We start from the raw sequence: 22,226 nt of genomic DNA, 5'->3' as shown, positions 1-22,226 counted from the left end.
TCAGAACTACAGTGCTATGATGTCACTCACTTCCACAGGCCTTGCAGAGTGTAAACAACAACAACCCAGCTTTGTTGTGTATGTAACCAAAGGGATTTGTGATGTCACCTAGAACCTTCACAGCAGCGACAGCTTTATGAGGAGCATCAGCACTGCTCTGCCTGAGCAGAACCATCACCGCCATAGGTTGTCAAATAACCCGGATTTAACCCACACAGGTAAGTCCAATGGGGTGCAGGCATGTCCTCTATGCTTACAGCTTCCCGTGGGTGTTGGTTTGATACCGTTTGGGGACAGCCAAGGAGGCATCTGCAGGCAACAAAGGTAGGTGTGTGCTTGTGTGTGTGTTTCCTATGCAGATCCTAAGCCCAGTGTCACATGCAAGTAGGAGGAGTAAGAAGGGTTCCTGGCAAATCCGGGTTATGGATTGCATTTAAAAAGGCCCCGTGGGAGTGCAATGGGCCCCTGTCTTGCTGCTTAGCAATAATGGTATGGGTTTAGGTTCTGCTGTGTGTACTGGTGGTTGACTGCCCCCCAGCCCAGAGTGTGCATGGAAAATTGTCTGGCAGCCTCCCTGACAGCAAGCAGTGATAGTGCCCATGAAGGGGACCTTGTTGGGCCCGCCCCTTTCACGGTTATCGCTTCTCGGCCTTTTGGCTAAGATCAAGTGTAGTATCTGTTCTTATCAGTTTAATATCTGATACGTCCCCTATCTGGGGACCATATATTAAATGGATTTTTGAGAACGGGGGCCGATTTCGAAGCTTGCTTCCGTCGCCCTATGCATTGACCCGATATGGCAGTATCTTCGGGTACAGTGCACCACCCCCTTACAGGGTTAAAAAGAAAGATTCCTACTTTCATTGCTACCTGCTTGCTGGCTAGCCAGCTAGCCAGCCCTGTGGGCCTTGCTGCTGCTGCAGCCAAAAAACAAAAGGTTCTGCTGCTTCTGCTTCTGCTTGTGTCTGGCCCCTGTTGGAGCGTCCAGGCACAGGACTTCTGCTGCTGCTGACTAAATGGCCTCCTTAATTGGATCATTTGAGTAGCCAGCACACCTGTGCAGGTAGGGCATGACATGATAGGCAGCTGCCTTGATAGCGGGTGGGTGCTGAATGTTCCTAATTGACAAAATAAGATTAATGCTTATGAAGAAATATAAAATCTCATCCCTTCCCCAATATCGCGCCACACCCCTACCCCTTAATTCCCTGGTTGAACGTGATGGACATATGTCTTTTTTCGACCGTACTAACTATGTAACTATGTAACATAACATGGGGGGGGGGGGTCTCCTGGCTGTTCACACAGGTGTGTCATTGCTGTACATTGACCATGCATTGCTTCTGTGGTATTGCAAAGGCAAAGACAAATGCTTCCAGCCATCCATTGCACTAATGGATTGGTCATCAGCTGGCTGTCTATGTCCCGCATCAATATAGACCAAAGTACAGAGGGTTAGGCTATGCTATTGTGCACCTACCTGATGCATCAGAAGGTGCGAGGCCCTTGCTAAATTCTGTGCACAGACTTTGAGATCTATGCTTTAGACTGTATCTAAACCTGCTCCAACATGGACTGACATTCTGGCCTACTTTCAGCCGATGCGACTTGTCTGTCGCTGAACAGTCGCTTTTTATGTATTCAGCACCTATGTATAATGTTGTAAAAATGCTCTAGAAGCTAAAGTCGCAGAAATGTCACACATATTTGGCCTGCAACTTTCTGTGCGACAAATTCAGACAGGAAAAATCAGTATAAATCCTTAGAAAATTATCCCCCAGTGTCTCCATCTGCTGGCGGTATTGAATAAGCATTGCTGCACTGATGGGGTATGCATTAGACGAAAAAAAAGAAGAAAAAGAAGAATAATACGCCCAGAAAAGAGGCGAAAAGGAGAAAAACGTAAAAAAACGTGAAAAAAAAGTAAGAGGAAGAGAAGGGAAAAAAAGGTGGAAATGGGTTTAAAAGTGATTTCGGCGGAGAAATATATATATATATATATATATATATATATATATATATATATATATATGCGCACACACACACATAGATATAAACGTATTCTCCGTTGAGATATTGCAGCCGCTGCTGTGTCCAGGCCCAGGAGCCTTAGCACTGTGCTGTGATGTCACTCAATACCACTGACATCACTAGGTGTAAACAACATCTCTCCTTTGCTGTGTATGTGACTATGGAGCTGTTTGGTGATGTCGTCTATTACGGCCTTCATAGAAGCAACAGGAGATTGTTGCATCCATCTTGAACCCTCAGAACTACAGTGCTATGATGTCACTCACTTCCACAGGCCTTGCAAAGTGTAAACAACAACAACCCAGCTTTGTTGTGTATGTAACCAAAGGGATTTGTGATGTCACCTAGAACCTTCACAGCAGCGACAGCTTTATGAGGAGCATCAGCACTGCTCTGCCTGAGCAGAACCATCACCGCCATAGGTTGTCAAATAACCCGGATTTAACCCACACAGGTAAGTCCAATGGGGTGCAGGCATGTCCTCTATGCTTACAGCTTCCCGTGGGTGTTGGTTTGATACCGTTTGGGGACAGCCAAGGAGGCATCTGCAGGCAACAAAGGTAGGTGTGTGCTTGTGTGTGTGTTTCCTATGCAGATCCTAAGCCCAGTGTCACATGCAAGTAGGAGGAGTAAGAAGGGTTCCTGGCAAATCCGGGTTATGGATTGCATTTAAAAAGGCCCCGTGGGAGTGCAATGGGCCCCTGTCTTGCTGCTTAGCAATAATGGTATGGGTTTAGGTTCTGCTGTGTGTACTGGTGGTTGACTGCCCCCCAGCCCAGAGTGTGCATGGAAAATTGTCTGGCAGCCTCCCTGACAGCAAGCAGTGATAGTGCCCATGAAGGGGACCTTGTTGGGCCCGCCCCTTTCACGGTTATCGCTTCTCGGCCTTTTGGCTAAGATCAAGTGTAGTATCTGTTCTTATCAGTTTAATATCTGATACGTCCCCTATCTGGGGACCATATATTAAATGGATTTTTGAGAACGGGGGCCGATTTCGAAGCTTGCTTCCGTCGCCCTATGCATTGACCCGATATGGCAGTATCTTCGGGTACAGTGCACCACCCCCTTACAGGGTTAAAAAGAAAGATTCCTACTTTCATTGCTACCTGCTTGCTGGCTAGCCAGCTAGCCAGCCCTGTGGGCCTTGCTGCTGCTGCAGCCAAAAAACAAAAGGTGGTGCTGCTGCTGCTTCTGCTGCTTCTGCTTCTGCTTGTGTCTGGCCCCTGTTGGAGCGTCCAGGCACAGGACTTCTGCTGCTGCTGACTAAATGGCCTCCTTAATTGGATCATTTGAGTAGCCAGCACACCTGTGCAGGTAGGGCATGACATGATAGGCAGCTGCCTTGATAGCGGGTGGGTGCTGAATGTTCCTAATTGACAAAATAAGATTAATGCTTATGAAGAAATATAAAATCTCATCCCTTCCCCAATATCGCGCCACACCCCTACCCCTTAATTCCCTGGTTGAACGTGATGGACATATGTCTTTTTTCGACCGTACTAACTATGTAACTATGTAACATAACATGGGGGGGGGGGGGTCTCCTGGCTGTTCACACAGGTGTGTCATTGCTGTACATTGACCATGCATTGCTTCTGTGGTATTGCAAAGGCAAAGACAAATGCTTCCAGCCATCCATTGCACTAATGGATTGGTCATCAGCTGGCTGTCTATGTCCCGCATCAATATAGACCAAAGTACAGAGGGTTAGGCTATGCTATTGTGCACCTACCTGATGCATCAGAAGGTGCGAGGCCCTTGCTAAATTCTGTGCACAGACTTTGAGATCTATGCTTTAGACTGTATCTAAACCTGCTCCAACATGGACTGACATTCTGGCCTACTTTCAGCCGATGCGACTTGTCTGTCGCTGAACAGTCGCTTTTTATGTATTCAGCACCTATGTATAATGTTGTAAAAATGCTCTAGAAGCTAAAGTCGCAGAAATGTCACACATATTTGGCCTGCAACTTTCTGTGCGACAAATTCAGACAGGAAAAATCAGTATAAATCCTTAGAAAATTATCCCCCAGTGTCTCCATCTGCTGGCGGTATTGAATAAGCATTGCTGCACTGATGGGGTATGCATTAGACGAAAAAAAAGAAGAAAAAGAAGAATAATACGCCCAGAAAAGAGGCGAAAAGGAGAAAAACGTAAAAAAACGTGAAAAAAAAGTAAGAGGAAGAGAAGGGAAAAAAAGGTGGAAATGGGTTTAAAAGTGATTTCGGCGGAGAAATATATATATATATATATATATATATATATATATATATATATGCGCACACACACACATAGATATAAACGTATTCTCCGTTGAGATATTGCAGCCGCTGCTGTGTCCAGGCCCAGGAGCCTTAGCACTGTGCTGTGATGTCACTCAATACCACTGACATCACTAGGTGTAAACAACATCTCTCCTTTGCTGTGTATGTGACTATGGAGCTGTTTGGTGATGTCGTCTATTACGGCCTTCATAGAAGCAACAGGAGATTGTTGCATCCATCTTGAACCCTCAGAACTACAGTGCTATGATGTCACTCACTTCCACAGGCCTTGCAGAGTGTAAACAACAACAACCCAGCTTTGTTGTGTATGTAACCAAAGGGATTTGTGATGTCACCTAGAACCTTCACAGCAGCGACAGCTTTATGAGGAGCATCAGCACTGCTCTGCCTGAGCAGAACCATCACCGCCATAGGTTGTCAAATAACCCGGATTTAACCCACACAGGTAAGTCCAATGGGGTGCAGGCATGTCCTCTATGCTTACAGCTTCCCGTGGGTGTTGGTTTGATACCGTTTGGGGACAGCCAAGGAGGCATCTGCAGGCAACAAAGGTAGGTGTGTGCTTGTGTGTGTGTTTCCTATGCAGATCCTAAGCCCAGTGTCACATGCAAGTAGGAGGAGTAAGAAGGGTTCCTGGCAAATCCGGGTTATGGATTGCATTTAAAAAGGCCCCGTGGGAGTGCAATGGGCCCCTGTCTTGCTGCTTAGCAATAATGGTATGGGTTTAGGTTCTGCTGTGTGTACTGGTGGTTGACTGCCCCCCAGCCCAGAGTGTGCATGGAAAATTGTCTGGCAGCCTCCCTGACAGCAAGCAGTGATAGTGCCCATGAAGGGGACCTTGTTGGGCCCGCCCCTTTCACGGTTATCGCTTCTCGGCCTTTTGGCTAAGATCAAGTGTAGTATCTGTTCTTATCAGTTTAATATCTGATACGTCCCCTATCTGGGGACCATATATTAAATGGATTTTTGAGAACGGGGGCCGATTTCGAAGCTTGCTTCCGTCGCCCTATGCATTGACCCGATATGGCAGTATCTTCGGGTACAGTGCACCACCCCCTTACAGGGTTAAAAAGAAAGATTCCTACTTTCATTGCTACCTGCTTGCTGGCTAGCCAGCTAGCCAGCCCTGTGGGCCTTGCTGCTGCTGCAGCCAAAAAACAAAAGGTGGTGCTGCTGCTGCTTCTGCTGCTTCTGCTTCTGCTTGTGTCTGGCCCCTGTTGGAGCGTCCAGGCACAGGACTTCTGCTGCTGCTGACTAAATGGCCTCCTTAATTGGATCATTTGAGTAGCCAGCACACCTGTGCAGGTAGGGCATGACATGATAGGCAGCTGCCTTGATAGCGGGTGGGTGCTGAATGTTCCTAATTGACAAAATAAGATTAATGCTTATGAAGAAATATAAAATCTCATCCCTTCCCCAATATCGCGCCACACCCCTACCCCTTAATTCCCTGGTTGAACGTGATGGACATATGTCTTTTTTCGACCGTACTAACTATGTAACTATGTAACATAACATGGGGGGGGGGGTCTCCTGGCTGTTCACACAGGTGTGTCATTGCTGTACATTGACCATGCATTGCTTCTGTGGTATTGCAAAGGCAAAGACAAATGCTTCCAGCCATCCATTGCACTAATGGATTGGTCATCAGCTGGCTGTCTATGTCCCGCATCAATATAGACCAAAGTACAGAGGGTTAGGCTATGCTATTGTGCACCTACCTGATGCATCAGAAGGTGCGAGGCCCTTGCTAAATTCTGTGCACAGACTTTGAGATCTATGCTTTAGACTGTATCTAAACCTGCTCCAACATGGGCTGACATTCTGGCCTACTTTCAGCCGATGCGACTTGTCTGTCGCTGAACAGTCGCTTTTTATGTATTCAGCACCTATGTATAATGTTGTAAAAATGCTCTAGAAGCTAAAGTCGCAGAAATGTCACACATATTTGGCCTGCAACTTTCTGTGCGACAAATTCAGACAGGAAAAATCAGTATAAATCCTTAGAAAATTATCCCCCAGTGTCTCCATCTGCTGGCGGTATTGAATAAGCATTGCTGCACTGATGGGGTATGCATTAGACGAAAAAAAAGAAGAAAAAGAAGAATAATACGCCCAGAAAAGAGGCGAAAAGGAGAAAAACGTAAAAAAACGTGAAAAAAAAGTAAGAGGAAGAGAAGGGAAAAAAAGGTGGAAATGGGTTTAAAAGTGATTTCGGCGGAGAAATATATATATATATATATATATATATATATATATATATATATATATATATATATATATGCGCACACACACACATAGATATAAACGTATTCTCCGTTGAGATATTGCAGCCGCTGCTGTGTCCAGGCCCAGGAGCCTTAGCACTGTGCTGTGATGTCACTCAATACCACTGACATCACTAGGTGTAAACAACATCTCTCCTTTGCTGTGTATGTGACTATGGAGCTGTTTGGTGATGTCGTCTATTACGGCCTTCATAGAAGCAACAGGAGATTGTTGCATCCATCTTGAACCCTCAGAACTACAGTGCTATGATGTCACTCACTTCCACAGGCCTTGCAGAGTGTAAACAACAACAACCCAGCTTTGTTGTGTATGTAACCAAAGGGATTTGTGATGTCACCTAGAACCTTCACAGCAGCGACAGCTTTATGAGGAGCATCAGCACTGCTCTGCCTGAGCAGAACCATCACCGCCATAGGTTGTCAAATAACCCGGATTTAACCCACACAGGTAAGTCCAATGGGGTGCAGGCATGTCCTCTATGCTTACAGCTTCCCGTGGGTGTTGGTTTGATACCGTTTGGGGACAGCCAAGGAGGCATCTGCAGGCAACAAAGGTAGGTGTGTGCTTGTGTGTGTGTTTCCTATGCAGATCCTAAGCCCAGTGTCACATGCAAGTAGGAGGAGTAAGAAGGGTTCCTGGCAAATCCGGGTTATGGATTGCATTTAAAAAGGCCCCGTGGGAGTGCAATGGGCCCCTGTCTTGCTGCTTAGCAATAATGGTATGGGTTTAGGTTCTGCTGTGTGTACTGGTGGTTGACTGCCCCCCAGCCCAGAGTGTGCATGGAAAATTGTCTGGCAGCCTCCCTGACAGCAAGCAGTGATAGTGCCCATGAAGGGGACCTTGTTGGGCCCGCCCCTTTCACGGTTATCGCTTCTCGGCCTTTTGGCTAAGATCAAGTGTAGTATCTGTTCTTATCAGTTTAATATCTGATACGTCCCCTATCTGGGGACCATATATTAAATGGATTTTTGAGAACGGGGGCCGATTTCGAAGCTTGCTTCCGTCGCCCTATGCATTGACCCGATATGGCAGTATCTTCGGGTACAGTGCACCACCCCCTTACAGGGTTAAAAAGAAAGATTCCTACTTTCATTGCTACCTGCTTGCTGGCTAGCCAGCTAGCCAGCCCTGTGGGCCTTGCTGCTGCTGCAGCCAAAAAACAAAAGGTGGTGCTGCTGCTGCTTCTGCTGCTTCTGCTTCTGCTTGTGTCTGGCCCCTGTTGGAGCGTCCAGGCACAGGACTTCTGCTGCTGCTGACTAAATGGCCTCCTTAATTGGATCATTTGAGTAGCCAGCACACCTGTGCAGGTAGGGCATGACATGATAGGCAGCTGCCTTGATAGCGGGTGGGTGCTGAATGTTCCTAATTGACAAAATAAGATTAATGCTTATGAAGAAATATAAAATCTCATCCCTTCCCCAATATCGCGCCACACCCCTACCCCTTAATTCCCTGGTTGAACGTGATGGACATATGTCTTTTTTCGACCGTACTAACTATGTAACTATGTAACATAACATGGGGGGGGGGGTCTCCTGGCTGTTCACACAGGTGTGTCATTGCTGTACATTGACCATGCATTGCTTCTGTGGTATTGCAAAGGCAAAGACAAATGCTTCCAGCCATCCATTGCACTAATGGATTGGTCATCAGCTGGCTGTCTATGTCCCGCATCAATATAGACCAAAGTACAGAGGGTTAGGCTATGCTATTGTGCACCTACCTGATGCATCAGAAGGTGCGAGGCCCTTGCTAAATTCTGTGCACAGACTTTGAGATCTATGCTTTAGACTGTATCTAAACCTGCTCCAACATGGACTGACATTCTGGCCTACTTTCAGCCGATGCGACTTGTCTGTCGCTGAACAGTCGCTTTTTATGTATTCAGCACCTATGTATAATGTTGTAAAAATGCTCTAGAAGCTAAAGTCGCAGAAATGTCACACATATTTGGCCTGCAACTTTCTGTGCGACAAATTCAGACAGGAAAAATCAGTATAAATCCTTAGAAAATTATCCCCCAGTGTCTCCATCTGCTGGCGGTATTGAATAAGCATTGCTGCACTGATGGGGTATGCATTAGACGAAAAAAAAGAAGAAAAAGAAGAATAATACGCCCAGAAAAGAGGCGAAAAGGAGAAAAACGTAAAAAAACGTGAAAAAAAAGTAAGAGGAAGAGAAGGGAAAAAAAGGTGGAAATGGGTTTAAAAGTGATTTCGGCGGAGAAATATATATATATATATATATATATATATATATATATATATATATATATGCGCACACACACACATAGATATAAACGTATTCTCCGTTGAGATATTGCAGCCGCTGCTGTGTCCAGGCCCAGGAGCCTTAGCACTGTGCTGTGATGTCACTCAATACCACTGACATCACTAGGTGTAAACAACATCTCTCCTTTGCTGTGTATGTGACTATGGAGCTGTTTGGTGATGTCGTCTATTACGGCCTTCATAGAAGCAACAGGAGATTGTTGCATCCATCTTGAACCCTCAGAACTACAGTGCTATGATGTCACTCACTTCCACAGGCCTTGCAGAGTGTAAACAACAACAACCCAGCTTTGTTGTGTATGTAACCAAAGGGATTTGTGATGTCACCTAGAACCTTCACAGCAGCGACAGCTTTATGAGGAGCATCAGCACTGCTCTGCCTGAGCAGAACCATCACCGCCATAGGTTGTCAAATAACCCGGATTTAACCCACACAGGTAAGTCCAATGGGGTGCAGGCATGTCCTCTATGCTTACAGCTTCCCGTGGGTGTTGGTTTGATACCGTTTGGGGACAGCCAAGGAGGCATCTGCAGGCAACAAAGGTAGGTGTGTGCTTGTGTGTGTGTTTCCTATGCAGATCCTAAGCCCAGTGTCACATGCAAGTAGGAGGAGTAAGAAGGGTTCCTGGCAAATCCGGGTTATGGATTGCATTTAAAAAGGCCCCGTGGGAGTGCAATGGGCCCCTGTCTTGCTGCTTAGCAATAATGGTATGGGTTTAGGTTCTGCTGTGTGTACTGGTGGTTGACTGCCCCCCAGCCCAGAGTGTGCATGGAAAATTGTCTGGCAGCCTCCCTGACAGCAAGCAGTGATAGTGCCCATGAAGGGGACCTTGTTGGGCCCGCCCCTTTCACGGTTATCGCTTCTCGGCCTTTTGGCTAAGATCAAGTGTAGTATCTGCTCACTTGGTCTGGTCAGAGGGTGTCTGGGGTACCCGGCTCCTTGGCCTGGGGGGATCGTCCTTCTTAACGGAGGGACTTCACCCCCCTGCTGCTATTAGGGAGCCGGCTTAGTCCCCAGACAACGGGGGGCGATCACCCTTCACTGCCCACTCTTTGTTGGGGGAGTGTTTTTCTGTCCCTGCCTGGACACGCCTATTGAAGATGGAAGAGATCATGGACACCTCTCAATCTGTTGGAGAGGAGGTTCCTTTTTTTGGGAAGATCAAGAATGGGGTCCGGATCCTGCTGAAAGACCTTGAGAAGAAAAGAAGAGGACTTTCCTTTGTAATGGAGGAAATTCTTTTTGGAGTTTTGGAAATTGCAAAGACACAAATCCTTTCCATGTTGGAATTTCCAAAGAAGGGGTGCTTTGATGTTATTTTGGTTTCCGAAGAGGATTATGATTTATTTTGGAAGAAATTTGAGACAATCAAGTCTGATCCAGTGTGGGAGGGCGTGGAAGTCATTCCCCACTTTCCCAGGAGAGAAAGAATTTTAACGGTGAGGATGTATAGTCCTTACGTCCCTGAGGAGGATATTATAATTCTTTTGACCCAATTTTGTGAGGAAATTGCGCCACTTGGGAAAATTTATAATCAGTATGGAGTCTGGACAACAAAGTGGAGATTTAAAGTAAAGTTCAAGGAAGACGCAGATGGAAGAGTTCTTTATCCCCCTGCCCGTTTTAAAATAGGGGTTATCAATGGAGATATGTTTTTTGCAGGTATGCAGAATTTCTGTAGAAAATGCAAGAAATATGGCCATTTAAAGGAAGAGTGCACCTCAATGTGGTGCCAAAAATGCCAAAAAGAAGGTCATGAAATCGAATCCTGTAGCCAAAAAAGTAAATGTAATTTATGTAACAAAATTGGTCACATGTATGTGAACTGTCCAAAGAGGAAGAAGAAAAGAGAAGAAGAAGTTTCTGAACAAGAGCCAGAAATTAAAAGATCTGTGAGAAAAGATAAGGAAGTGGTAACCCAAGAGCCAAAAATTGTTGGAAAAGAGATGATAGTAGAAGAAAAGAACATTGGAGAGCATAAGAGTAAAAAGAAAAATGAAGAGCCGGTGAGAGATTTAAGAGGATATTCAGGGTCTTTCCAAACTATTTTGGAGAGAGCTCCAGATGAGGAAAGAGAATTGTTCTTACAGGACCTGGATGATCTATTATCCACCTTTAAAGCCCAGTTGCCTGCAGTAAGAAACAAAGTTTATGATTCTTTTCGCCCTGACGTGGATCGATTTATGGTAACTTATAAAATACCGGCCTGGTTGGCCATCCCAGTAAAAAGGGAAATGGAAAAAGGAAGCTTAACCTATGGTTTAATTGATTACTTGGCAGTTTACGCCCGGAGAAAGGGAATGAATTTGTTATAATTTTGGAATGTTTATTATTTTTATTGTTGTTATAATATTTTATTTCAATTTGTCTTTTTTTAGGAATAAATAAAAGTGTTACCTGATGATGAACAAAACAATCGAGTCCATATAAGATCTTGGAGCTCTGATTGAGTTCTGAGGGCTAACTTAAAAAAAAATCTGTTCTTATCAGTTTAATATCTGATACGTCCCCTATCTGGGGACCATATATTAAATGGATTTTTGAGAACGGGGGCCGATTTCGAAGCTTGCTTCCGTCGCCCTATGCATTGACCCGATATGGCAGTATCTTCGGGTACAGTGCACCACCCCCTTACAGGGTTAAAAAGAAAGATTCCTACTTTCATTGCTACCTGCTTGCTGGCTAGCCAGCTAGCCAGCCCTGTGGGCCTTGCTGCTGCTGCAGCCAAAAAACAAAAGGTGGTGCTGCTGCTGCTTCTGCTGCTTCTGCTTCTGCTTGTGTCTGGCCCCTGTTGGAGCGTCCAGGCACAGGACTTCTGCTGCTGCTGACTAAATGGCCTCCTTAATTGGATCATTTGAGTAGCCAGCACACCTGTGCAGGTAGGGCATGACATGATAGGCAGCTGCCTTGATAGCGGGTGGGTGCTGAATGTTCCTAATTGACAAAATAAGATTAATGCTTATGAAGAAATATAAAATCTCATCCCTTCCCCAATATCGCGCCACACCCCTACCCCTTAATTCCCTGGTTGAACGTGATGGACATATGTCTTTTTTCGACCGTACTAACTATGTAACTATGTAACATAACATGGGGGGGGGGGGGTCTCCTGGCTGTTCACACAGGTGTGTCATTGCTGTACATTGACCATGCATTGCTTCTGTGGTATTGCAAAGGCAAAGACAAATGCTTCCAGCCATCCATTGCACTAATGGATTGGTCATCAGCTGGCTGTCTATGTCCCGCATCAATATAGACCAAAGTACAGAGGGTTAGGCTATGCTATTGTGCACCTACCTGATGCATCAGAAGGTGCGAGGCCCTTGCTAAATTCTGTGCACAGACTTTGAGATCTATGCTTTAGACTGTATCTAAACCTGCTCCAACATGGACTGACATTCTGGCCTACTTTCAGCCGATGCGACTTGTCTGTCGCTGAACAGTCGCTTTTTATGTATTCAGCACCTATGTATAATGTTGTAAAAATGCTCTAGAAGCTAAAGTCGCAGAAATGTCACACATATTTGGCCTGCAACTTTCTGTGCGACAAATTCAGACAGGAAAAATCAGTATAAATCCTTAGAAAATTATCCCCCAGTGTCTCCATCTGCTGGCGGTATTGAATAAGCATTGCTGCACTGATGGGGTATGCATTAGACGAAAAAAAAGAAGAAAAAGAAGAATAATACGCCCAGAAAAGAGGCGAAAAGGAGAAAAACGTAAAAAAACGTGAAAAAAAAGTAAGAGGAAGAGAAGGGAAAAAAAGGTGGAAATGGGTTTAAAAGTGATTTCGGCGGAGAAATATATATATATATATATATATATATATATATATATATATATATGCGCACACACACACATAGATATAAACGTATTCTCCGTTGAGATATTGCAGCCGCTGCTGTGTCCAGGCCCAGGAGCCTTAGCACTGTGCTGTGATGTCACTCAATACCACTGACATCACTAGGTGTAAACAACATCTCTCCTTTGCTGTGTATGTGACTATGGAGCTGTTTGGTGATGTCGTCTATTACGGCCTTCATAGAAGCAACAGGAGATTGTTGCATCCATCTTGAACCCTCAGAACTACAGTGCTATGATGTCACTCACTTCCACAGGCCTTGCAGAGTGTAAACAACAACAACCCAGCTTTGTTGTGTATGTAACCAAAGGGATTTGTGATGTCACCTAGAACCTTCACAGCAGCGACAGCTTTATGAGGAGCATCAGCACTGCTCTGCCTGAGCAGAACCATCACCGCCATAGGTTGTCAAATAACCCGGATTTAACCCACACAGGTAAGTCCAATGGGGTGCAGGCATGTCCTCTATGCTTACAGCTTCCCGTGGGTGTTGGTTTGATACCGTTTGGGGACAGCCAAGGAGGCATCTGCAGGCAACAAAGGTAGGTGTGTGCTTGTGTGTGTGTTTCCTATGCAGATCCTAAGCCCAGTGTCACATGCAAGTAGGAGGAGTAAGAAGGGTTCCTGGCAAATCCGGGTTATGGATTGCATTTAAAAAGGCCCCGTGGGAGTGCAATGGGCCCCTGTCTTGCTGCTTAGCAATAATGGTATGGGTTTAGGTTCTGCTGTGTGTACTGGTGGTTGACTGCCCCCCAGCCCAGAGTGTGCATGGAAAATTGTCTGGCAGCCTCCCTGACAGCAAGCAGTGATAGTGCCCATGAAGGGGACCTTGTTGGGCCCGCCCCTTTCACGGTTATCGCTTCTCGGCCTTTTGGCTAAGATCAAGTGTAGTATCTGTTCTTATCAGTTTAATATCTGATACGTCCCCTATCTGGGGACCATATATTAAATGGATTTTTGAGAACGGGGGCCGATTTCGAAGCTTGCTTCCGTCGCCCTATGCATTGACCCGATATGGCAGTATCTTCGGGTACAGTGCACCACCCCCTTACAGGGTTAAAAAGAAAGATTCCTACTTTCATTGCTACCTGCTTGCTGGCTAGCCAGCTAGCCAGCCCTGTGGGCCTTGCTGCTGCTGCAGCCAAAAAACAAAAGGTGGTGCTGCTGCTGCTTCTGCTGCTTCTGCTTCTGCTTGTGTCTGGCCCCTGTTGGAGCGTCCAGGCACAGGACTTCTGCTGCTGCTGACTAAATGGCCTCCTTAATTGGATCATTTGAGTAGCCAGCACACCTGTGCAGGTAGGGCATGACATGATAGGCAGCTGCCTTGATAGCGGGTGGGTGCTGAATGTTCCTAATTGACAAAATAAGATTAATGCTTATGAAGAAATATAAAATCTCATCCCTTCCCCAATATCGCGCCACACCCCTACCCCTTAATTCCCTGGTTGAACGTGATGGACATATGTCTTTTTTCGACCGTACTAACTATGTAACTATGTAACATAACATGGGGGGGGGGGGGTCTCCTGGCTGTTCACACAGGTGTGTCATTGCTGTACATTGACCATGCATTGCTTCTGTGGTATTGCAAAGGCAAAGACAAATGCTTCCAGCCATCCATTGCACTAATGGATTGGTCATCAGCTGGCTGTCTATGTCCCGCATCAATATAGACCAAAGTACAGAGGGTTAGGCTATGCTATTGTGCACCTACCTGATGCATCAGAAGGTGCGAGGCCCTTGCTAAATTCTGTGCACAGACTTTGAGATCTATGCTTTAGACTGTATCTAAACCTGCTCCAACATGGACTGACATTCTGGCCTACTTTCAGCCGATGCGACTTGTCTGTCGCTGAACAGTCGCTTTTTATGTATTCAGCACCTATGTATAATGTTGTAAAAATGCTCTAGAAGCTAAAGTCGCAGAAATGTCACACATATTTGGCCTGCAACTTTCTGTGCGACAAATTCAGACAGGAAAAATCAGTATAAATCCTTAGAAAATTATCCCCCAGTGTCTCCATCTGCTGGCGGTATTGAATAAGCATTGCTGCACTGATGGGGTATGCATTAGACGAAAAAAAAGAAGAAAAAGAAGAATAATACGCCCAGAAAAGAGGCGAAAAGGAGAAAAACGTAAAAAAACGTGAAAAAAAAGTAAGAGGAAGAGAAGGGAAAAAAAGGTGGAAATGGGTTTAAAAGTGATTTCGGCGGAGAAATATATATATATATATATATATATATATATATATATATATATATATGCGCACACACACACATAGATATAAACGTATTCTCCGTTGAGATATTGCAGCCGCTGCTGTGTCCAGGCCCAGGAGCCTTAGCACTGTGCTGTGATGTCACTCAATACCACTGACATCACTAGGTGTAAACAACATCTCTCCTTTGCTGTGTATGTGACTATGGAGCTGTTTGGTGATGTCGTCTATTACGGCCTTCATAGAAGCAACAGGAGATTGTTGCATCCATCTTGAACCCTCAGAACTACAGTGCTATGATGTCACTCACTTCCACAGGCCTTGCAGAGTGTAAACAACAACAACCCAGCTTTGTTGTGTATGTAACCAAAGGGATTTGTGATGTCACCTAGAACCTTCACAGCAGCGACAGCTTTATGAGGAGCATCAGCACTGCTCTGCCTGAGCAGAACCATCACCGCCATAGGTTGTCAAATAACCCGGATTTAACCCACACAGGTAAGTCCAATGGGGTGCAGGCATGTCCTCTATGCTTACAGCTTCCCGTGGGTGTTGGTTTGATACCGTTTGGGGACAGCCAAGGAGGCATCTGCAGGCAACAAAGGTAGGTGTGTGCTTGTGTGTGTGTTTCCTATGCAGATCCTAAGCCCAGTGTCACATGCAAGTAGGAGGAGTAAGAAGGGTTCCTGGCAAATCCGGGTTATGGATTGCATTTAAAAAGGCCCCGTGGGAGTGCAATGGGCCCCTGTCTTGCTGCTTAGCAATAATGGTATGGGTTTAGGTTCTGCTGTGTGTACTGGTGGTTGACTGCCCCCCAGCCCAGAGTGTGCATGGAAAATTGTCTGGCAGCCTCCCTGACAGCAAGCAGTGATAGTGCCCATGAAGGGGACCTTGTTGGGCCCGCCCCTTTCACGGTTATCGCTTCTCGGCCTTTTGGCTAAGATCAAGTGTAGTATCTGTTCTTATCAGTTTAATATCTGATACGTCCCCTATCTGGGGACCATATATTAAATGGATTTTTGAGAACGGGGGCCGATTTCGAAGCTTGCTTCCGTCGCCCTATGCATTGACCCGATATGGCAGTATCTTCGGGTACAGTGCACCACCCCCTTACAGGGTTAAAAAGAAAGATTCCTACTTTCATTGCTACCTGCTTGCTGGCTAGCCAGCTAGCCAGCCCTGTGGGCCTTGCTGCTGCTGCAGCCAAAAAACAAAAGGTGGTGCTGCTGCTGCTTCTGCTGCTTCTGCTTCTGCTTGTGTCTGGCCCCTGTTGGAGCGTCCAGGCACAGGACTTCTGCTGCTGCTGACTAAATGGCCTCCTTAATTGGATCATTTGAGTAGCCAGCACACCTGTGCAGGTAGGGCATGACATGATAGGCAGCTGCCTTGATAGCGGGTGGGTGCTGAATGTTCCTAATTGACAAAATAAGATTAATGCTTATGAAGAAATATAAAATCTCATCCCTTCCCCAATATCGCGCCACACCCCTACCCCTTAATTCCCTGGTTGAACGTGATGGACATATGTCTTTTTTCGACCGTACTAACTATGTAACTATGTAACATAACATGGGGGGGGGGGTCTCCTGGCTGTTCACACAGGTGTGTCATTGCTGTACATTGACCATGCATTGCTTCTGTGGTATTGCAAAGGCAAAGACAAATGCTTCCAGCCATCCATTGCACTAATGGATTGGTCATCAGCTGGCTGTCTATGTCCCGCATCAATATAGACCAAAGTACAGAGGGTTAGGCTATGCTATTGTGCACCTACCTGATGCATCAGAAGGTGCGAGGCCCTTGCTAAATTCTGTGCACAGACTTTGAGATCTATGCTTTAGACTGTATCTAAACCTGCTCCAACATGGACTGACATTCTGGCCTACTTTCAGCCGATGCGACTTGTCTGTCGCTGAACAGTCGCTTTTTATGTATTCAGCACCTATGTATAATGTTGTAAAAATGCTCTAGAAGCTAAAGTCGCAGAAATGTCACACATATTTGGCCTGCAACTTTCTGTGCGACAAATTCAGACAGGAAAAATCAGTATAAATCCTTAGAAAATTATCCCCCAGTGTCTCCATCTGCTGGCGGTATTGAATAAGCATTGCTGCACTGATGGGGTATGCATTAGACGAAAAAAAAGAAGAAAAAGAAGAATAATACGCCCAGAAAAGAGGCGAAAAGGAGAAAAACGTAAAAAAACGTGAAAAAAAAGTAAGAGGAAGAGAAGGGAAAAAAAGGTGGAAATGGGTTTAAAAGTGATTTCGGCGGAGAATATATATATATATATATATATATATATATATATATATATATATATGCGCACACACACACATAGATATAAACGTATTCTCCGTTGAGATATTGCAGCCGCTGCTGTGTCCAGGCCCAGGAGCCTTAGCACTGTGCTGTGATGTCACTCAATACCACTGACATCACTAGGTGTAAACAACATCTCTCCTTTGCTGTGTATGTGACTATGGAGCTGTTTGGTGATGTCGTCTATTACGGCCTTCATAGAAGCAACAGGAGATTGTTGCATCCATCTTGAACCCTCAGAACTACAGTGCTATGATGTCACTCACTTCCACAGGCCTTGCAGAGTGTAAACAACAACAACCCAGCTTTGTTGTGTATGTAACCAAAGGGATTTGTGATGTCACCTAGAACCTTCACAGCAGCGACAGCTTTATGAGGAGCATCAGCACTGCTCTGCCTGAGCAGAACCATCACCGCCATAGGTTGTCAAATAACCCGGATTTAACCCACACAGGTAAGTCCAATGGGGTGCAGGCATGTCCTCTATGCTTACAGCTTCCCGTGGGTGTTGGTTTGATACCGTTTGGGGACAGCCAAGGAGGCATCTGCAGGCAACAAAGGTAGGTGTGTGCTTGTGTGTGTGTTTCCTATGCAGATCCTAAGCCCAGTGTCACATGCAAGTAGGAGGAGTAAGAAGGGTTCCTGGCAAATCCGGGTTATGGATTGCATTTAAAAAGGCCCCGTGGGAGTGCAATGGGCCCCTGTCTTGCTGCTTAGCAATAATGGTATGGGTTTAGGTTCTGCTGTGTGTACTGGTGGTTGACTGCCCCCCAGCCCAGAGTGTGCATGGAAAATTGTCTGGCAGCCTCCCTGACAGCAAGCAGTGATAGTGCCCATGAAGGGGACCTTGTTGGGCCCGCCCCTTTCACGGTTATCGCTTCTCGGCCTTTTGGCTAAGATCAAGTGTAGTATCTGTTCTTATCAGTTTAATATCTGATACGTCCCCTATCTGGGGACCATATATTAAATGGATTTTTGAGAACGGGGGCCGATTTCGAAGCTTGCTTCCGTCGCCCTATGCATTGACCCGATATGGCAGTATCTTCGGGTACAGTGCACCACCCCCTTACAGGGTTAAAAAGAAAGATTCCTACTTTCATTGCTACCTGCTTGCTAGCTAGCCAGCCCTGTGGGCCTTGCTGCTGCTGCAGCCAAAAAACAAAAGGTGGTGCTGCTGCTGCTTCTGCTGCTTCTGCTTCTGCTTGTGTCTGGCCCCTGTTGGAGCGTCCAGGCACAGGACTTCTGCTGCTGCTGACTAAATGGCCTCCTTAATTGGATCATTTGAGTAGCCAGCACACCTGTGCAGGTAGGGCATGACATGATAGGCAGCTGCCTTGATAGCGGGTGGGTGCTGAATGTTCCTAATTGACAAAATAAGATTAATGCTTATGAAGAAATATAAAATCTCATCCCTTCCCCAATATCGCGCCACACCCCTACCCCTTAATTCCCTGGTTGAACGTGATGGACATATGTCTTTTTTCGACCGTACTAACTATGTAACTATGTAACATAACATGGGGGGGGGGGGTCTCCTGGCTGTTCACACAGGTGTGTCATTGCTGTACATTGACCATGCATTGCTTCTGTGGTATTGCAAAGGCAAAGACAAATGCTTCCAGCCATCCATTGCACTAATGGATTGGTCATCAGCTGGCTGTCTATGTCCCGCATCAATATAGACCAAAGTACAGAGGGTTAGGCTATGCTATTGTGCACCTACCTGATGCATCAGAAGGTGCGAGGCCCTTGCTAAATTCTGTGCACAGACTTTGAGATCTATGCTTTAGACTGTATCTAAACCTGCTCCAACATGGACTGACATTCTGGCCTACTTTCAGCCGATGCGACTTGTCTGTCGCTGAACAGTCGCTTTTTATGTATTCAGCACCTATGTATAATGTTGTAAAAATGCTCTAGAAGCTAAAGTCGCAGAAATGTCACACATATTTGGCCTGCAACTTTCTGTGCGACAAATTCAGACAGGAAAAATCAGTATAAATCCTTAGAAAATTATCCCCCAGTGTCTCCATCTGCTGGCGGTATTGAATAAGCATTGCTGCACTGATGGGGTATGCATTAGACGAAAAAAAAGAAGAAAAAGAAGAATAATACGCCCAGAAAAGAGGCGAAAAGGAGAAAAACGTAAAAAACCGTGAAAAAAAAGTAAGAGGAAGAGAAGGGAAAAAAAGGTGGAAATGGGTTTAAAAGTGATTTCGGCGGAGAAATATATATATATATATATATATATATATATATATATATATATATATATGCGCACACACACACATAGATATAAACGTATTCTCCGTTGAGATATTGCAGCCGCTGCTGTGTCCAGGCCCAGGAGCCTTAGCACTGTGCTGTGATGTCACTCAATACCACTGACATCACTAGGTGTAAACAACATCTCTCCTTTGCTGTGTATGTGACTATGGAGCTGTTTGGTGATGTCGTCTATTACGGCCTTCATAGAAGCAACAGGAGATTGTTGCATCCATCTTGAACCCTCAGAACTACAGTGCTATGATGTCACTCACTTCCACAGGCCTTGCAGAGTGTAAACAACAACAACCCAGCTTTGTTGTGTATGTAACCAAAGGGATTTGTGATGTCACCTAGAACCTTCACAGCAGCGACAGCTTTATGAGGAGCATCAGCACTGCTCTGCCTGAGCAGAACCATCACCGCCATAGGTTGTCAAATAACCCGGATTTAACCCACACAGGTAAGTCCAATGGGGTGCAGGCATGTCCTCTATGCTTACAGCTTCCCGTGGGTGTTGGTTTGATACCGTTTGGGGACAGCCAAGGAGGCATCTGCAGGCAACAAAGGTAGGTGTGTGCTTGTGTGTGTGTTTCCTATGCAGATCCTAAGCCCAGTGTCACATGCAAGTAGGAGGAGTAAGAAGGGTTCCTGGCAAATCCGGGTTATGGATTGCATTTAAAAAGGCCCCGTGGGAGTGCAATGGGCCCCTGTCTTGCTGCTTAGCAATAATGGTATGGGTTTAGGTTCTGCTGTGTGTACTGGTGGTTGACTGCCCCCCAGCCCAGAGTGTGCATGGAAAATTGTCTGGCAGCCTCCCTGACAGCAAGCAGTGATAGTGCCCATGAAGGGGACCTTGTTGGGCCCGCCCCTTTCACGGTTATCGCTTCTCGGCCTTTTGGCTAAGATCAAGTGTAGTATCTGTTCTTATCAGTTTAATATCTGATACGTCCCCTATCTGGGGACCATATATTAAATGGATTTTTGAGAACGGGGGCCGATTTCGAAGCTTGCTTCCGTCGCCCTATGCATTGACCCGATATGGCAGTATCTTCGGGTACAGTGCACCACCCCCTTACAGGGTTAAAAAGAAAGATTCCTACTTTCATTGCTACCTGCTTGCTGGCTAGCCAGCTAGCCAGCCCTGTGGGCCTTGCTGCTGCTGCAGCCAAAAAACAAAAGGTGGTGCTGCTGCTGCTTCTGCTGCTTCTGCTTCTGCTTGTGTCTGGCCCCTGTTGGAGCGTCCAGGCACAGGACTTCTGCTGCTGCTGACTAAATGGCCTCCTTAATTGGATCATTTGAGTAGCCAGCACACCTGTGCAGGTAGGGCATGACATGATAGGCAGCTGCCTTGATAGCGGGTGGGTGCTGAATGTTCCTAATTGACAAAATAAGATTAATGCTTATGAAGAAATATAAAATCTCATCCCTTCCCCAATATCGCGCCACACCCCTACCCCTTAATTCCCTGGTTGAACGTGATGGACATATGTCTTTTTTCGACCGTACTAACTATGTAACTATGTAACATAACATGGGGGGGGGGGTCTCCTGGCTGTTCACACAGGTGTGTCATTGCTGTACATTGACCATGCATTGCTTCTGTGGTATTGCAAAGGCAAAGACAAATGCTTCCAGCCATCCATTGCACTAATGGATTGGTCATCAGCTGGCTGTCTATGTCCCGCATCAATATAGACCAAAGTACAGAGGGTTAGGCTATGCTATTGTGCACCTACCTGATGCATCAGAAGGTGCGAGGCCCTTGCTAAATTCTGTGCACAGACTTTGAGATCTATGCTTTAGACTGTATCTAAACCTGCTCCAACATGGACTGACATTCTGGCCTACTTTCAGCCGATGCGACTTGTCTGTCGCTGAACAGTCGCTTTTTATGTATTCAGCACCTATGTATAATGTTGTAAAAATGCTCTAGAAGCTAAAGTCGCAGAAATGTCACACATATTTGGCCTGCAACTTTCTGTGCGACAAATTCAGACAGGAAAAATCAGTATAAATCCTTAGAAAATTATCCCCCAGTGTCTCCATCTGCTGGCGGTATTGAATAAGCATTGCTGCACTGATGGGGTATGCATTAGACGAAAAAAAAGAAGAAAAAGAAGAATAATACGCCCAGAAAAGAGGCGAAAAGGAGAAAAACGTAAAAAAACGTGAAAAAAAAGTAAGAGGAAGAGAAGGGAAAAAAAGGTGGAAATGGGTTTAAAAGTGATTTCGGCGGAGAAATATATATATATTTCTATGCGCACACACACACATAGATATAAACGTATTCTCCGTTGAGATATTGCAGCCGCTGCTGTGTCCAGGCCCAGGAGCCTTAGCACTGTGCTGTGATGTCACTCAATACCACTGACATCACTAGGTGTAAACAACATCTCTCCTTTGCTGTGTATGTGACTATGGAGCTGTTTGGTGATGTCGTCTATTACGGCCTTCATAGAAGCAACAGGAGATTGTTGCATCCATCTTGAACCCTCAGAACTACAGTGCTATGATGTCACTCACTTCCACAGGCCTTGCAGAGTGTAAACAACAACAACCCAGCTTTGTTGTGTATGTAACCAAAGGGATTTGTGATGTCACCTAGAACCTTCACAGCAGCGACAGCTTTATGAGGAGCATCAGCACTGCTCTGCCTG

The 22,226-nt window shown here is 45.7% G+C and overlaps 9 non-coding genes and 1 pseudogene across 9 annotated transcripts; all 10 read left to right on the top strand.

Moving 5' to 3' along the window:
• Positions 1-637: 637 nt before the first annotated feature.
• On the top strand, positions 638-828 carry LOC130334326 (U2 spliceosomal RNA). Its single transcript, XR_008876150.1, has one exon. It is a non-coding gene; the product is annotated as a U2 spliceosomal RNA (small nuclear RNA).
• Positions 829-2,904: 2,076 nt separating this feature from the next.
• On the top strand, positions 2,905-3,095 carry LOC130334325 (U2 spliceosomal RNA). Its single transcript, XR_008876149.1, has one exon. It is a non-coding gene; the product is annotated as a U2 spliceosomal RNA (small nuclear RNA).
• A 2,086-nt stretch (positions 3,096-5,181) lies between these two features.
• LOC130334323 (U2 spliceosomal RNA) lies at positions 5,182-5,372 on the top strand. Its single transcript, XR_008876147.1, has one exon. It is a non-coding gene; the product is annotated as a U2 spliceosomal RNA (small nuclear RNA).
• Positions 5,373-7,472: 2,100 nt separating this feature from the next.
• Positions 7,473-7,663, top strand: LOC130334322 (U2 spliceosomal RNA). The gene has a single exon (XR_008876146.1). It is a non-coding gene; the product is annotated as a U2 spliceosomal RNA (small nuclear RNA).
• Positions 7,664-9,753: 2,090 nt separating this feature from the next.
• On the top strand, positions 9,754-9,890 carry LOC130334381 (U2 spliceosomal RNA; annotated as a pseudogene).
• A 1,453-nt stretch (positions 9,891-11,343) lies between these two features.
• Positions 11,344-11,527, top strand: LOC130334375 (U2 spliceosomal RNA). The gene has a single exon (XR_008876194.1). It is a non-coding gene; the product is annotated as a U2 spliceosomal RNA (small nuclear RNA).
• Positions 11,528-13,615: 2,088 nt separating this feature from the next.
• Positions 13,616-13,806, top strand: LOC130334321 (U2 spliceosomal RNA). The gene has a single exon (XR_008876145.1). It is a non-coding gene; the product is annotated as a U2 spliceosomal RNA (small nuclear RNA).
• A 2,090-nt stretch (positions 13,807-15,896) lies between these two features.
• LOC130334320 (U2 spliceosomal RNA) lies at positions 15,897-16,087 on the top strand. Its single transcript, XR_008876144.1, has one exon. It is a non-coding gene; the product is annotated as a U2 spliceosomal RNA (small nuclear RNA).
• A 2,087-nt stretch (positions 16,088-18,174) lies between these two features.
• Positions 18,175-18,365, top strand: LOC130334319 (U2 spliceosomal RNA). The gene has a single exon (XR_008876143.1). It is a non-coding gene; the product is annotated as a U2 spliceosomal RNA (small nuclear RNA).
• Positions 18,366-20,448: 2,083 nt separating this feature from the next.
• On the top strand, positions 20,449-20,639 carry LOC130334433 (U2 spliceosomal RNA). Its single transcript, XR_008876242.1, has one exon. It is a non-coding gene; the product is annotated as a U2 spliceosomal RNA (small nuclear RNA).
• The last annotated feature ends 1,587 nt before the right edge of the window (positions 20,640-22,226 follow it).

This window comes from Hyla sarda, unplaced genomic scaffold, assembly GCF_029499605.1.
Source record: "Hyla sarda isolate aHylSar1 unplaced genomic scaffold, aHylSar1.hap1 scaffold_432, whole genome shotgun sequence".
In the NCBI taxonomy this organism is placed as follows: Eukaryota; Metazoa; Chordata; class Amphibia; order Anura; family Hylidae; genus Hyla; species Hyla sarda.
Note: the sequence above shows the minus strand (reverse complement) of the source record. Positions and strands in the feature narration are given on the sequence as shown.